General features: G+C 39.5%; 1 protein-coding gene and 1 long non-coding RNA gene across 2 annotated transcripts in view; both read left to right on the forward strand.

Moving 5' to 3' along the window:
- Positions 1-12,921, forward strand: part of LOC118232142 (basement membrane-specific heparan sulfate proteoglycan core protein-like) — a 1,449,502-nt gene that overhangs the window by 984,890 nt on the left and 451,691 nt on the right. The window lies entirely within an intron of this gene.
- Positions 4,064-12,596, forward strand: LOC118232495. The gene is made up of 3 exons (XR_004766322.1): positions 4,064-4,384; positions 4,764-4,824; positions 12,553-12,596. It is a non-coding gene; the product is annotated as an uncharacterized LOC118232495 (long non-coding RNA).

The raw sequence follows: 12,921 nt of genomic DNA on the forward strand, positions 1-12,921 counted from the left end.
CTCACCTGAAGCCACATTTTCTTCCCCCCTCACCTCGAAGGCTTGACCCTCAACGCCCACAATCCAAACCTCAAACTGCCACATATCGTGATGTCCTGATTCATGCGTCTCACTCACTTCTTCCCAGCACCCACAATCATCCCTGACTCAGACTTTATTCCTGTTCATCACAAACACAGCTACCCCCCCTCAGACGCTACAATGTCAGTCCATACCTGTTCATACAACAAACAGATTCTCTCTCCCACAGTGTTCCCTCTTCACCTCCTCCACTATCACCTCACCAGGAAACCTTCTCCCCTGCTTCTTCCTCCTTTGGCCAAACTCCCTCTCCTATAGCCCTCATTATTGGAGACTCCATCATTCATGATGTGAGTGTTGAGACTACTGGACCAACCTTTGTCCTACCCATCCCTGGTGCCAGGGCTAACAACATCAAATCAAACTTGAAGCTATTATCACAAAACTCATCAGCCTACTCAAAAATAGTCATACATGTTGGAACAAATGATGTACGCCTTAGACAATCAGAGATTACAAAAATGAGCATTGTCTCTGCCTTCAAGCAAGCACGTAAAATGTGCCAAGAGGTGATCTTTTCTGGGCTCCTCCCTGTGCGTAAAGGTGATGAGATGTACAGCAGGCTCCTTTCTTTAAACGTATGGCTCTCAAATTGGTGTGCTTCTCAGGGGCTTTGCTTTAAAAATAACTGGTCCTCTTTCTGGAGACAACCTGAGCTATTGGAGCAAAATGGTCTTCATCCCAGCCCTGATGGATCCTACATCCTGTCCAGAAATATCAGTCATGGATTGAACTATGACTGTTATTGACGCCAGGGTTCTTTCCCCTTTGCATGTACCCCTGACTCAACAACTTCCCTGGACAAATAATTTACCCAAAGACCCCAGGTTATTTTATATACTGTTTCTAGGCCTCGTCACACTTTCAGTGTGTGTACAGATCAAGTGGTGTTAGACATAGCAGTCTCATTTCAATGAGTCTACTCCCAAATCTTAGACCAGTTAGTTCAGTTAACCGGCCCTCTCCTTGCATGCACCCTTAGACTAAAAAAAAAGGAAGGGGCTTGGGCTGATGCACTTTAATATTCACAGCATTCTTCCCAAAATGGATTTAGTGGACATTTTGGTCAACGATACTAATCCTGATGTTTTTGTTTTCTCTGAAACATGGCTAAACAGTTCTATTGAAGATGATTCTATTGTGCTAAAGGAATATAATGTTTTTAGATGTGACAGGCCTAAAAAAGGCGGTGGGGTAGCAACTTGTATTAAACATAACCTACATACAACTAAATCACTAAGTCTTTCTGTTCCCAAGCTGTTTGAACTGTGAGTCACTAAAATAGAACTAAGTCCTAAAGTTAGCCTCTATGTGGTAGCAGTCTATCTCCCACCTTCTGCAGCTGCTAATGTCATGAATGCTATAGCATAACTGCTAGCTCCCTTCCTATCCTCTGAGGTGGTTATTTTAGGAGATCTTAACCTCAATCGGTTGTCCCCATCCTCCGATTGTTTAAAGTCTACCTGTATTGATCTGGGTTTAAGCCAATTAATTACTGTTCCTACCCGTATAAATTTGAAAGATCCTTAGTTACATCACTGGAGATAGGTACCCTGCTCACTAGGGCTGTACCCGACTCGGCAGTTCAATATGACGATTCGACAACTCGTTTTATATATGAAGGTCTATAAGACTTTCAGGCAAAATAGTACATTGGCATGTGCTTCAGTGCTGATTTAGACCACGTTAACACAGTCAAGAACAACAGAGTCATATGAACATTTTTTTGAGCATTTAAAATCAATCCGTTAAGACAACTGCATGAGACCAGATGGCTGATTTGAATTGCCGACAATGCATTAGCCTGCTTGCGGATTTGTTGGAATAATGAGACAGTACACAGGTATTTCTGGTTAAACCTAGCTCTTATAACTTCTTTATTTTGCTTTAAACATTAAAAATGAACAGGATAGGGGCCTAGGCTACTTCTTTATTTCTCTTTAAATATAAGAAGCCTAAAATAGGCCTATAAATCTAAACAAACATGTAAAATAATTAACTAACAAATGAAGCAATTTAAGATTTGAATTATTTTAGTTGAAATAATGCCTCTGTAAACTACAGTTTAAATAAACGGTATTGTCAGCCTTGAAATAACTGACGTCTCGTCTTCAACAAGACCCTTTTTGTTTCTCGTAAATACAAAAAAGTAGCCTAATAGGCTATATAAATCTAAATAAATCTAAAAAATAATAAATTAACAAATTAAACAATTTAAGATTAGATTTCTTTTAGATGAAAATAAGTGCAAACGGTTTAAATAAATTCACGGCATTGTCCGCTTTGAAATAATAACTGACCTCTTGTCTTCAAAAGAATATTCTATTTCTGTAGGCTATTTCGCTTTAAACACAGCCTAAAAAATAATGAATAAATCTAAGCGTAGTGTAAGAAAGTGTAAGAGCCTAAATAAATAATCAAATTAAACACAAATTAGGATTAGCCTATAATTATATAAGATGAAAAAGCAAACGTTTGTATTCAGGCTTTTCCTACACAAAAAAATAAATAATAGGCCTATAAAATAAATGATTTAACGGGAGTTACGCAGTGTTCTTCAGGTTTCGGCTTCTCCCTCCAGTTCACCGCACATGTTGTCACGTGGAATTCTTCTAGCACGCGCAGGTTGCAAGAATATAAACACTTAAATTTATAATTCCCTTTATTTTATTTATAATTGAAAATATTGTAATATAACCACTCTCCATTTCTGTAAGATTCTATAATGATGTATTCCGGTATTGTAATACACATTGACGGCTCGACTCAGAGAATCTCAGTCGTCTCTAACAGATGATTCGAATCGTCGACTTTCAGGGGGCAGCCCTGGTACTCACCATTGTGTGCTGTATAAGAAGGTGGGCTGGCCCTCCCTATCTCAGAGAAGAGACCAACATTGGTACCTGTTTTTATATAAAGCACTTCTCAAAAAGCTACCTCCTTATATTTTATCTCTTATTGAATGGAGAGTTGGAGCCTATCAGATTCGTTCTCAGGACTGGTTGATTCTCCAGGTGCCACGGGTCTACTCTGAACTGGGTAAAAGTGCATTTAGATATAGTGCTCCTCATGCCTGGAATGAGTTGCAGTGTGCATTAAAGCTGAACTCTTTGATTACCATGGGCTAATTCAGGACCCTGATTAAGAAACTGGGTACTTTTGAATGTAAATGTTATGACTGAATTGAACTGTTTAATTGTTTTTATTCATTGTATTTTATTTTATTCTATTTTATTATTGATTTATTTATTTTACATTTTTAAAAGTTGTTTTCATATATTCATTTTATGTATTGGGACCTTTAGCTTTTGTCTGTTAGACTGTTTTTCTTTTGTCATCAGGGCTCCATTGAAAAAGAGACCCAGTGTCTCAATGTGATTTCCCTGTATAAATAAAGGTTACTGTATAATATCCAAAATAAACTTAATTGCAAATTATTGGGATTAAGTGCAGCTGTTGTCATTGATATTCATATTGCAATCAGAATCTCAATAAGAGAAAGGGAAGTGGGAGTTACCCAGCCTTTTAACAAGCGTCAATCCGCAATAGCTGCGACCGCACATGCGCATGCATCCATGTGTGCATGCAGCCATGCATACACCCTCACACAAACACATGACCTCCTTTGGTTCATGACCAATCTTTCCACAAAATCTTGTGCAAATCTGTGAATCCATTCGGGAGTTATACGCCTTTTTGTGATAGGCCACGCCCATCACCACGCCCCCTCACACACCCTCACACAAACATTTTACCTCTTCTTTGGCTCATGACCAACCTTTCCACAAAATCTTGTGCAAATCTGTGAATCCATTCGGGAGTTATGCACCTTTTTGTGATATGCCACACCCATTGCCATGCCCCCTCTTGGTCAATCGGCCTTGAAAGTTACTCAGCTCTACCTTCGGTCATGACCAACGTCCATGCCAAATTTCAGCCTCCTGGGGCAAAAACTGTGGCCGCTACGGGGTGGGACAGTTTTTGTGGACCGACCGACCGACCGACTGACCGACCGACAGACAGAGCTATAGAGCCGCGGTCGCAGCTAAAAATGTACAGTTAGTCCTGATCAGACGCAAAGCGAATGCCTGCATTAATTCAGCCATTTTTCTCTGTTAACTTAAAATATGCTTTACTTGAAAAAGGGGAAGTGAGTCAGATCTGCATCAGCACATTCTGCTTTATATTTAGTGTGAAGCACTTTCTTCGCGGTCACATTCAGCCACACTGCTCTGTCTGTAAGGCTGTTTAATACTAATGGCTCATTAGCAAACCACTGAGGCCACATCAGAACTCTCTCCTGGTAAGTGCATTATCATATCATTTCATTTAGTCTAAACTATGTCACAATATTTTGTAGTGAAAGAAGATTAAACTGGAATCAAATATAAAATAAAATGTTCGTTTTTTTTGGCTAGAAATGATTGCTGTTTCTTCCATACAAATATCAGGCATCAAGTCACAGCCTGTTTGAGTCTCTGTCTGGTCTGTGTAAGCTCTTCATAAAAACCTGAGCATTTAGGGACATTAGCAGCACATTAACTCACTGTGTGCGCTTGTGTACTATTTGTTAGACTTGTGTATTTATGTGAATAAATAGAATACTCTGACGGTGTTTGTTTCCGCCATTCATTTTTACATATTCAAGAGCTGTATATGTGTATTTGGGTTGCTATTTTCAGTCGGATCCAGCCAAGCTCTCCAAAACCTTGTTGGTAACCCTCACCCTCCTGTCTGTGTCAGGTAATCTGTGTAAAAACGTTTTCTTTTTTTTTTCCAAAAGTAGTTCTAATGTTTCCGTCTACAAAAAGAATTTAGTAATTATTATTGTCCCTGCCTTGTGAAAATCATTATCTGAATCAGCGGCAAATGTGAAAAATTTCAAATCCCTTAACCCTTAATTGGCAGAGGAATGCATATAGTTTCCATAACATGATGTACTACATGATGTATTAGCTTTGAGCAATCCAACTGCTCTTTTTCACCAGAAGAGAGGTTCCTCTGAAGTTTCTCTTCACACCTGGCTTTGAAACTGAGACAGACATGATGGAAATATCTCTGATTTTACTAAAATACCAGAGCAGTCGACTGTGTACAATTACTGACATTCTATATTTTTGGAGGAAATATTAGGCGCAGTTGTTTTAAAGTTCATTTTCATTAACTGAATCCATGGTCTGTAATGTTGCCAACACGTGTGTGTGCATGCGTGTGTGTGTGTGTTTTCAGGTGTTCTGAGCCAGTTGAGTTGGAGAGTGACTTACACCCCTGAGAGAATCTGTGCTTTAAAGGGGTCTTCAGTAGACATGCGCTGCACTTACTCATATCCCACAGATTACACAGTGCAGAGAACATTCTGGTTTATTAATGGCTGGTGAAGGATATGGGATCCTGAAGACCTGTCCAAGGACTCAGAGTACTCTGACCGTGTGGACCTGGGGAATAAGAACAATGACTGCACTTTTAGATTAAACCAACTGAGAGAAACTGATTCAAAAACATACCGATTCAGGTTCGTGACCGCCCATGATAAATATACTGGAAAACCTGGTGTCGCTTTGGAAGTCACTGGTAATTATTCTATGCTATAAACTCAGAGGATTCTCCTCCTACAAGTACAAATGGAAGAGTGAGGATAGGAGAGATGCCTTTTTACAGGTTTAATTTGCTATTTGCAGATCTACAGGTGATGCTGAATCCTGACACAGTGAGAGAGGGACAGAGTGTGAGACTGACCTGTAGCACCACCTGCACTCTGACTGGCAGCCCAGCCTTCATCTGGTACAGGGACGGATCTCCTCTGTCCTTCACTGACCAGAGTCACCTGTTCAGAGCCAGCAGTGAAGACCGAGGCAGCTACTCCTGTGCTGTAACAGGCTATGAGCTTCAGTCCCCTGCAGTGGCTCTTAATGTGAGATGTGAGTACAAGGGGCCAAACTTGTGTGTTCCACACTACTTGTGATGCTATCATCACTGTTGAAATGAGAGTTTTTCCATTCCCTCAGGTTTGAAAGGTTTCATCATTGATGTACAGTTAAACTGTGCAGATTACTCAAGTTTACATTTCACACAAAACTACTAACCATTGTTTCCTCTCCCAAGAACCAAGACATAGTAGTAGACGTATTTTTTGTGTTGATTTCTTATTCTCACCCTAAGCTTACTGCAGATCCAGAAGATATGATCTGTGTTCAAGCCCGATACCCAATTTTTTACTTGTGTGTATGTTGTACACATTGCTGGACAGCAGGGGGCAGCATGACATTTATCGAACTGCTGAATGTTTTACAGATTCCACAAGTCAAGTCTCAGTATCAGTGAGCCCCTCTGGTGAAATAGTGGAGGGTAGTTCAGTGACTCTGACCTGCAGCAGTGATGCCAACCCACCAGTGCAGAACTACACCTGGGTTACTTGGGTGTTTGATTTTTTTTGTCATGGTATCACTGAAAATAATGTATAACTAGGACCAGCCTTCATCTAGACAATAAAGTATGACATACTTGTAAAGGTCATAATGGATAATCAAATATGGATTCTATCACCTCCAACACAATCTGCAGTACATCACACCCATTTAGATGATAGTTTATATTTTTGGGGGGAATTAGGGTATGCATGCCCATATCTGGTTCCTGAACTAGCCCACACAGCTCTCTCAGCTAACTTGTACTGGCCTACACAACTTTATCTGCAATTTCATTGATTTTCCTGGTCTGGCGTTGTCCTTCCAGTCTTCCAGTTATATGCACTTATTTTTAAGTCACTCTGTATTGTAGTCTCTGGTACATACCTAAACATGAATTAAAATGCTATGTCTGCTTATTTGTAGTAGGGGATAGGACAGCGCTTGTGTGGACGGTTGTTGGAATCACAGTGGCTGTTGCACTCGTTGCTGCTGTTGCGTGTATGAGGTAAGCGTTATAAGTCCCCGATGGTCTAAGGGGTCTGCACGCCTTGTTTCCAAGGCCTAAATGAGGTGCTGAGTGAAATCACAAAAACCAGCATTTCTGTGTCTGTGGTCGTACAGGGTTAGAGTTTGAGACCCCTAGCCCCCAAGACAGCTTTTAAAACGTGCTTCAGGGGGATTTTTTTTTTTGTTTTTTTGATAGGAAATTGATTAGTCCTCTGACAATACCATCAAATATTACAACATTTACAACATACGAGTTCTTCAGATATCTGTTTCTCAAAGTCTGCCTGAATGTTGCATTTTGTGAGGGTGTCACTGGGACATCCTCTCTCAATCTAAAAGCTATGCAGAGCTGAAGTAAAAACGTGAGTTTCCAGATCTCTATACAGAACTTCTGTCAGTTTCTGCTCGATTCTCCATCTTATAAAGAGCTGCTGGTGGAGGAATTTTCCCAGAGTACTGTAACCCTGCTGCAACATGCATGTTCATGTAACCCTGCTGCATACATGCTCCTGTGACACCGTTACATGTTTATATAACTCTGTTACACACACGCTCATAACTCATGTACATTCGCATGTATTCTCTCACATTGAATGGGAAGATTATAAAGCAGATTAATGCAGTTTATAATCTCCAAACTCAAGTCACTTTTAAAAGCAAGGTCCAAAATCTTTTAAAACAGTGTTTTAGATTTACATTTTACATTGCCTTGTTGTATTAACCCCATTTTTAGTTTCTGTCTGGTTAGCTGTTTGAAATAATGCATCTTTGTATTTGTTTTATTTACATAAATTGTTTTATTATGTCAATCAATAAATTATGATTTATTTGAGCATTGTAAAGCACTGTGAACCTTGAACCTCTGTTTTGATAAAGATTATCATTATTTTCTTTATACGGCCATCATATTTTGCCTGCAAACCCCCCCCACCCACCCCACCCCCCCAAAAAAAAAATAAATAAATAAATAAAATAAAATAAAATAAAATAAAGTAAATAAATATAATAATATTCATATAAATTCCATTTTATTCACGTGTGGGCATCTATTTCATTTCAGTGAAATGTGAAAGATACAATGATCCAATCGGCTGTATGTAGTAAAAATCACCTTTATGAAGTATAAGCATTGAAATGCAACTAATTATGTGCATGAAGAGCCGTATAACAGGCAAAGCCAAACCAAAGATCTAAAAGGTCACATGAACATCAAACAGAGATACAGCGCTGCTCCACCGGACACTGAACTGAGGTGTGAAATAAAATAAAGAATAGAACAGGCTGAAGGAAGTGAGCAGCGCTTTAACTGTCTGTGGTCAGGGTGGCACTCGCCTGAAATTAGGCAGCTTCACCCACAGCCGCGCCCGCTACTCCTCTGCACAAAAGAGCCAAGCAGGGGCACCTCACAGTATCCGCTTTGGGGCCCCAGAGCCGTGATACTTTCACAAAGATAACTACACCTGTCCACTTTTTACATCTTCTGCGAAGGTAAGTGCAATCTTAATGTTGATCTGTTAAAGACATATGTTACAGGAAATGGGAATCTAAATCTTACATACAAGATCACATACGTTGTTTAGATGCCCTATAGGCGGACATCTTAAACTGATTTAACCTACACTTGTATGTTGTCTAATCTGTGTTTCAAATTTGTCCAGTTATGTATTGTGTATGCACTGACGCTTTTACACAAATGAAGTTCCTAACGGATAAAGTTCTTTTGAATTTGAATTTGGTTTAGAGATTCTAGGCTGAGCAGAATCTTTTTACATTTATTTTTACTACACATCTGCTGTGAAATGTAAAACAAATGATTGATCTTAAGTTCCTCTTTATGCTCAGCTCAGCAACAGAGATGAGTAGATTTCTTTGGCTTCATGACATGGGCAGAACTGTAAATGAACTGGATTTACTGGTGTGCTCTATTCATGAGGAATATTATAGATTTTGCCATCATTTAAACTTTTGTGAAACTAAATTGTATACTTGAAAATATGTGCGTGTGCGTGTGTGTGTGTGTGTGTGTGTGTCTACTTTGCATAGTCCTCCAGACCCCTGTCTGAAGATATTAGAGTCTCATATTGTATTATTGTCTATACATATTATAATCTGCAAACTCAAGTCACTTTTAAAGGTGAGGTCCTAGATTTTTTTTAAACAGTGTTTTAGTACTTAATTTTACATTGCCTTGTTGTATTGAGCCCAAATTTAAGTTTCTGTCTGGTTTTAGATATTTGAAAGAATTCATAATTTTATTTGTCTTCTTTACATACATTGTTTTATTATGTGTATCAATGTATTATGGATTATTTGAGCATTGTAAGGCACTGTGAACCTCAAACCTCTGTGAAAAATATTATCATTATTTTCTTCATATGGCCATCATGTTTTGCCTGCCTTCCATTTAGTTCACATGTGGGGATCAAGTTCATCTCTTTAAAAGATACTATAATAATACTATACAATAGGTCGTATGTAGTCAAAATCATCTTTATGAAATATCAGCATTGAAATGCAACTAATTATGTGTATGAAGGACCGTATAACAGGCAAAGCAAAAGCAAAGTTCTAAAAGGTCACATGAACATCAACCACAGAAACAGCGCTGCTTCACCGGACACTGAACTGAGGTGTGAAATAAAATAAAGAATAGAACAGGATGCAGGAAGTAAGTGGCATTTTAACTTCCTCCACTGTCTGTGGTCAGGGTGGCTCTGGTCTGAAATTAGGCAGCTTCACCCACAGCCGCGCCCGCCACTCCTCTGCACAAAAGAGCCAAGCAGGGGCACCTCACAGTACCCGCTTTGAGGCACCAGAGCTGTGATACTTTCACAAAGATAACTACACCTGTCTGCTTTTTACATCTTCTGTGAAAGTACAGTGTGTGCAATCTTTATTTTAATAAGCGGGTTATAGGCTAAGCTACAGCAGCGTTTTGTTGATGTTCCAGCTTCATGTCAAAAATCCGATGCATGAAACATAAACGCGACTGAGTATGCATGTATGGTAGCAATGGTAAAGCATGCTGTTTGTGGCAGTAAAATTTACCTAGGAGGGATAGATGGATTCAATACATTTAATATTAATATCTGTAGATGGGGCAATTATTAAAATAGATGAGTCTTGTATGTACATTTCAGATCAAATTCCTGGATGATCTTTTACTAAACTGGATTAAATAATCTGGTTTAGGTAATGTATTTTGTATAGGGCTCCTGAATGTATCAGTGTTTTCCTGTGCCTGATGCCTATCACACCTTTTACAGTCACTTTTATATTAACCTCTACTGCACATGTATTGGAATAGGGGTGGCATGGTGGTGCAGTGGGTAGCACTGTCGCCTCACAGCAAGAAGGCACTGGGTTTGAATCTCGGTTTGGGGCCTTTCTGTCTGGAGTTTGCATGTACCTCCGGGTACTCCGGTTGCCCCCCACGGTCCAAAAACATGCAAATAGGCCAATTGGAGACTCTAAATTGCCCATAGGTATGAATGTGTGAGTGAATGGTGTGTGTTCCCTGCGATAGATTGGCAGCCTGTCCAGAGTGTATTACTGCCTCTCGCCCAATGCATGCTTGGATAGGCTCCAGCACCAGCTCCAGCTCAGGATAAGCGGGTATAGATAATGGATGGATTGATGGATGTATTGGAATCGGCAAAGCCTCAGATCTTAGCATCAGTTTGTTTTGTAATCCGGAATCATTTTTGTAAACACAGTAGTTATGTTTATTTTATAAGCGTAATATGCAAAAATGAACAAACGGTAAACGGACTGCATTTATATAGCGCTTTTATCCAAAGCGCTTTACAATTGTTGCCTCTCATTTGCCAGAGCAGTTAGGGGTTAGGGGTTAGGTGTCTTGCTCAAGGACACTTCGACATGCCCAGGGCGGGGTTTTAGCCGGCAACCATCCGACTGCCAGACAATCGGTCTTACCTCCTGAGCTATGTCACCCCTTACAAAATTATTGACATCTGAATTTCAATAATACAGTGGGGGCAAAGAAATAAGAATTACCCAGTCTTTTTGAAAAGGCACTACTGGTCCAGTCCAGACACAAAGCAAACGACTCTGTATATTTTATTCAAAAGTTTGTATCTGATACAATCTAAAACGAGTATCACCTTCAGGAAGTGAGTCAGATCTCTAACACATTCTACTTTTATATTTAGTGTGAAGCATTGTATTTGCGATCATATTCAGCCACACTGCTCTGTCTGCAAGGCTGTTTAATACTTATGGCACATTAACAAACCACTGAGGCCAGATCAGAATTATCTCCTGGTAAGCGTATTATCATATTATTTAATTTAGTCAAAACTACGTCACAATATTTTGTGGTGCAAGAAGATTAAACTGGAATCAAATATAAAATAAAATGCATTTTCGGACTATAAATGATTGATGCTTCTTCCATAATAATATCATTCATCAAGTAAAAGGCTGTTTGAGTCTCTGCTTTCTGGAATCTTTGTGAGCTCTTCATAAAACCCAAAGCATTTTTAGGCATTAGCAGCACATTAACTCACTGTGTGTGCTTGTGTAGTAATTGTTATTCTGGTATTCCTGCAAGTTAATAGAAAACTCTGACAGTCTTTGTTTGTGCTGTTCATTTTCATCTGATTCAGATGATTCTATCTGATGCAGCCATGCTCTTCAATACCTTGTTGGTAATCGTCCTCTCCGTGTCAGGTAAATTGTTTGTGTGTTTTGTTCCAAATGTTGTTCTGATATTTCAGTCTACATATATAGTATTTATCGGCATGTGTTCCTATTTATTAGTCTCCCATCATTAACTCAATCAGAAGCAACAAAAGTGAATGCATTAAATTGCAGAATATATGTAATTTATATAAAATAATGTTCTACAATACATTAGTTTTGAGTAGTGCAACATCGCTCATCTGAAGAGACGATAAATAGAGAGAACCTTTAAGATGAAGATCCTCTTCGCACTCAGCTTTAAAACTGAGACAGAGGCATGATATAAATATCTGTGGCTGTACTAGATGATCGGAGCTGTTGATTGTGCATGTTGCATTCTTAGAATGACGACACAAGTATTCCGGTGCCACGTTTTAATGAAAGCAGTTTGTTTTCACTGCAAGCAAAACATAACAGTTTTCAGCCGACAGTATACGAAGACACTCGCTCATAACTTGCTTGGTTTGCTACTGCATTCTAGCAAAGCTAGCTACTAAGCAAGACTTCCTGTACCTGCGAATCTCACATTGATCAGCGGCTACTGCCATCTACTGACATCAGTTAGTATTGAAATACAAGTACAATTATTGATGTTCTATAGTTTTGGAGAAGTTATGTGCAATTGTTTTAAAGTTTTGTTAATTGAATCCCTTATCTGTCATGTTGCCAACACATCTGTGTTTTAAAGGATTTCTGAGCAGTGTGTTTGTGTGTGCGCGTGTGTGTATGTTTGTGTGCGTGCATTTGCGTATGTGTGCGCATGTGTGTGTGCGCGCTTGTGTGTGTGTGTGTATGTGAGTGTATGTGTGTCTGTGTGTGTGTGTGTGTGCTTGTGTGTGTTTGTATTTTTCAGGTGTTCTGAGCCAGAGGGGATGGAGAGTGACTTACACCCCTGAGAGAATCTGTGCCTTAAAGGGGTCTTCAGTAGACATGAGCTGCACTTACTCATATCCCCCATGTCACACAGTGCAGAAAACATTCTGGTTTATTTATGACTGGAACAGTAAACAGGAGGGTGAAGACCTGTCCCAGGACCCAGAATACTCTGACCGTGTGGAGTACCTGGGGAATCAGAACAATGACTGCACTTTTAGAATAAACCAGCTGAGAGAAACTGATTCAAAAACATACCGATTCAGGGTCCTGATTGTCTGTGATAAATATACTGGAGAACCTGGTGTCGCTTTGGAAGTCACTGGTAATTATTTTAAAACTCAGAGGA

The sequence above is a fragment of the Anguilla anguilla genome, chromosome 1 (genome assembly GCF_013347855.1).
Source record: "Anguilla anguilla isolate fAngAng1 chromosome 1, fAngAng1.pri, whole genome shotgun sequence".
In the NCBI taxonomy this organism is placed as follows: domain Eukaryota; kingdom Metazoa; phylum Chordata; class Actinopteri; order Anguilliformes; family Anguillidae; genus Anguilla; species Anguilla anguilla.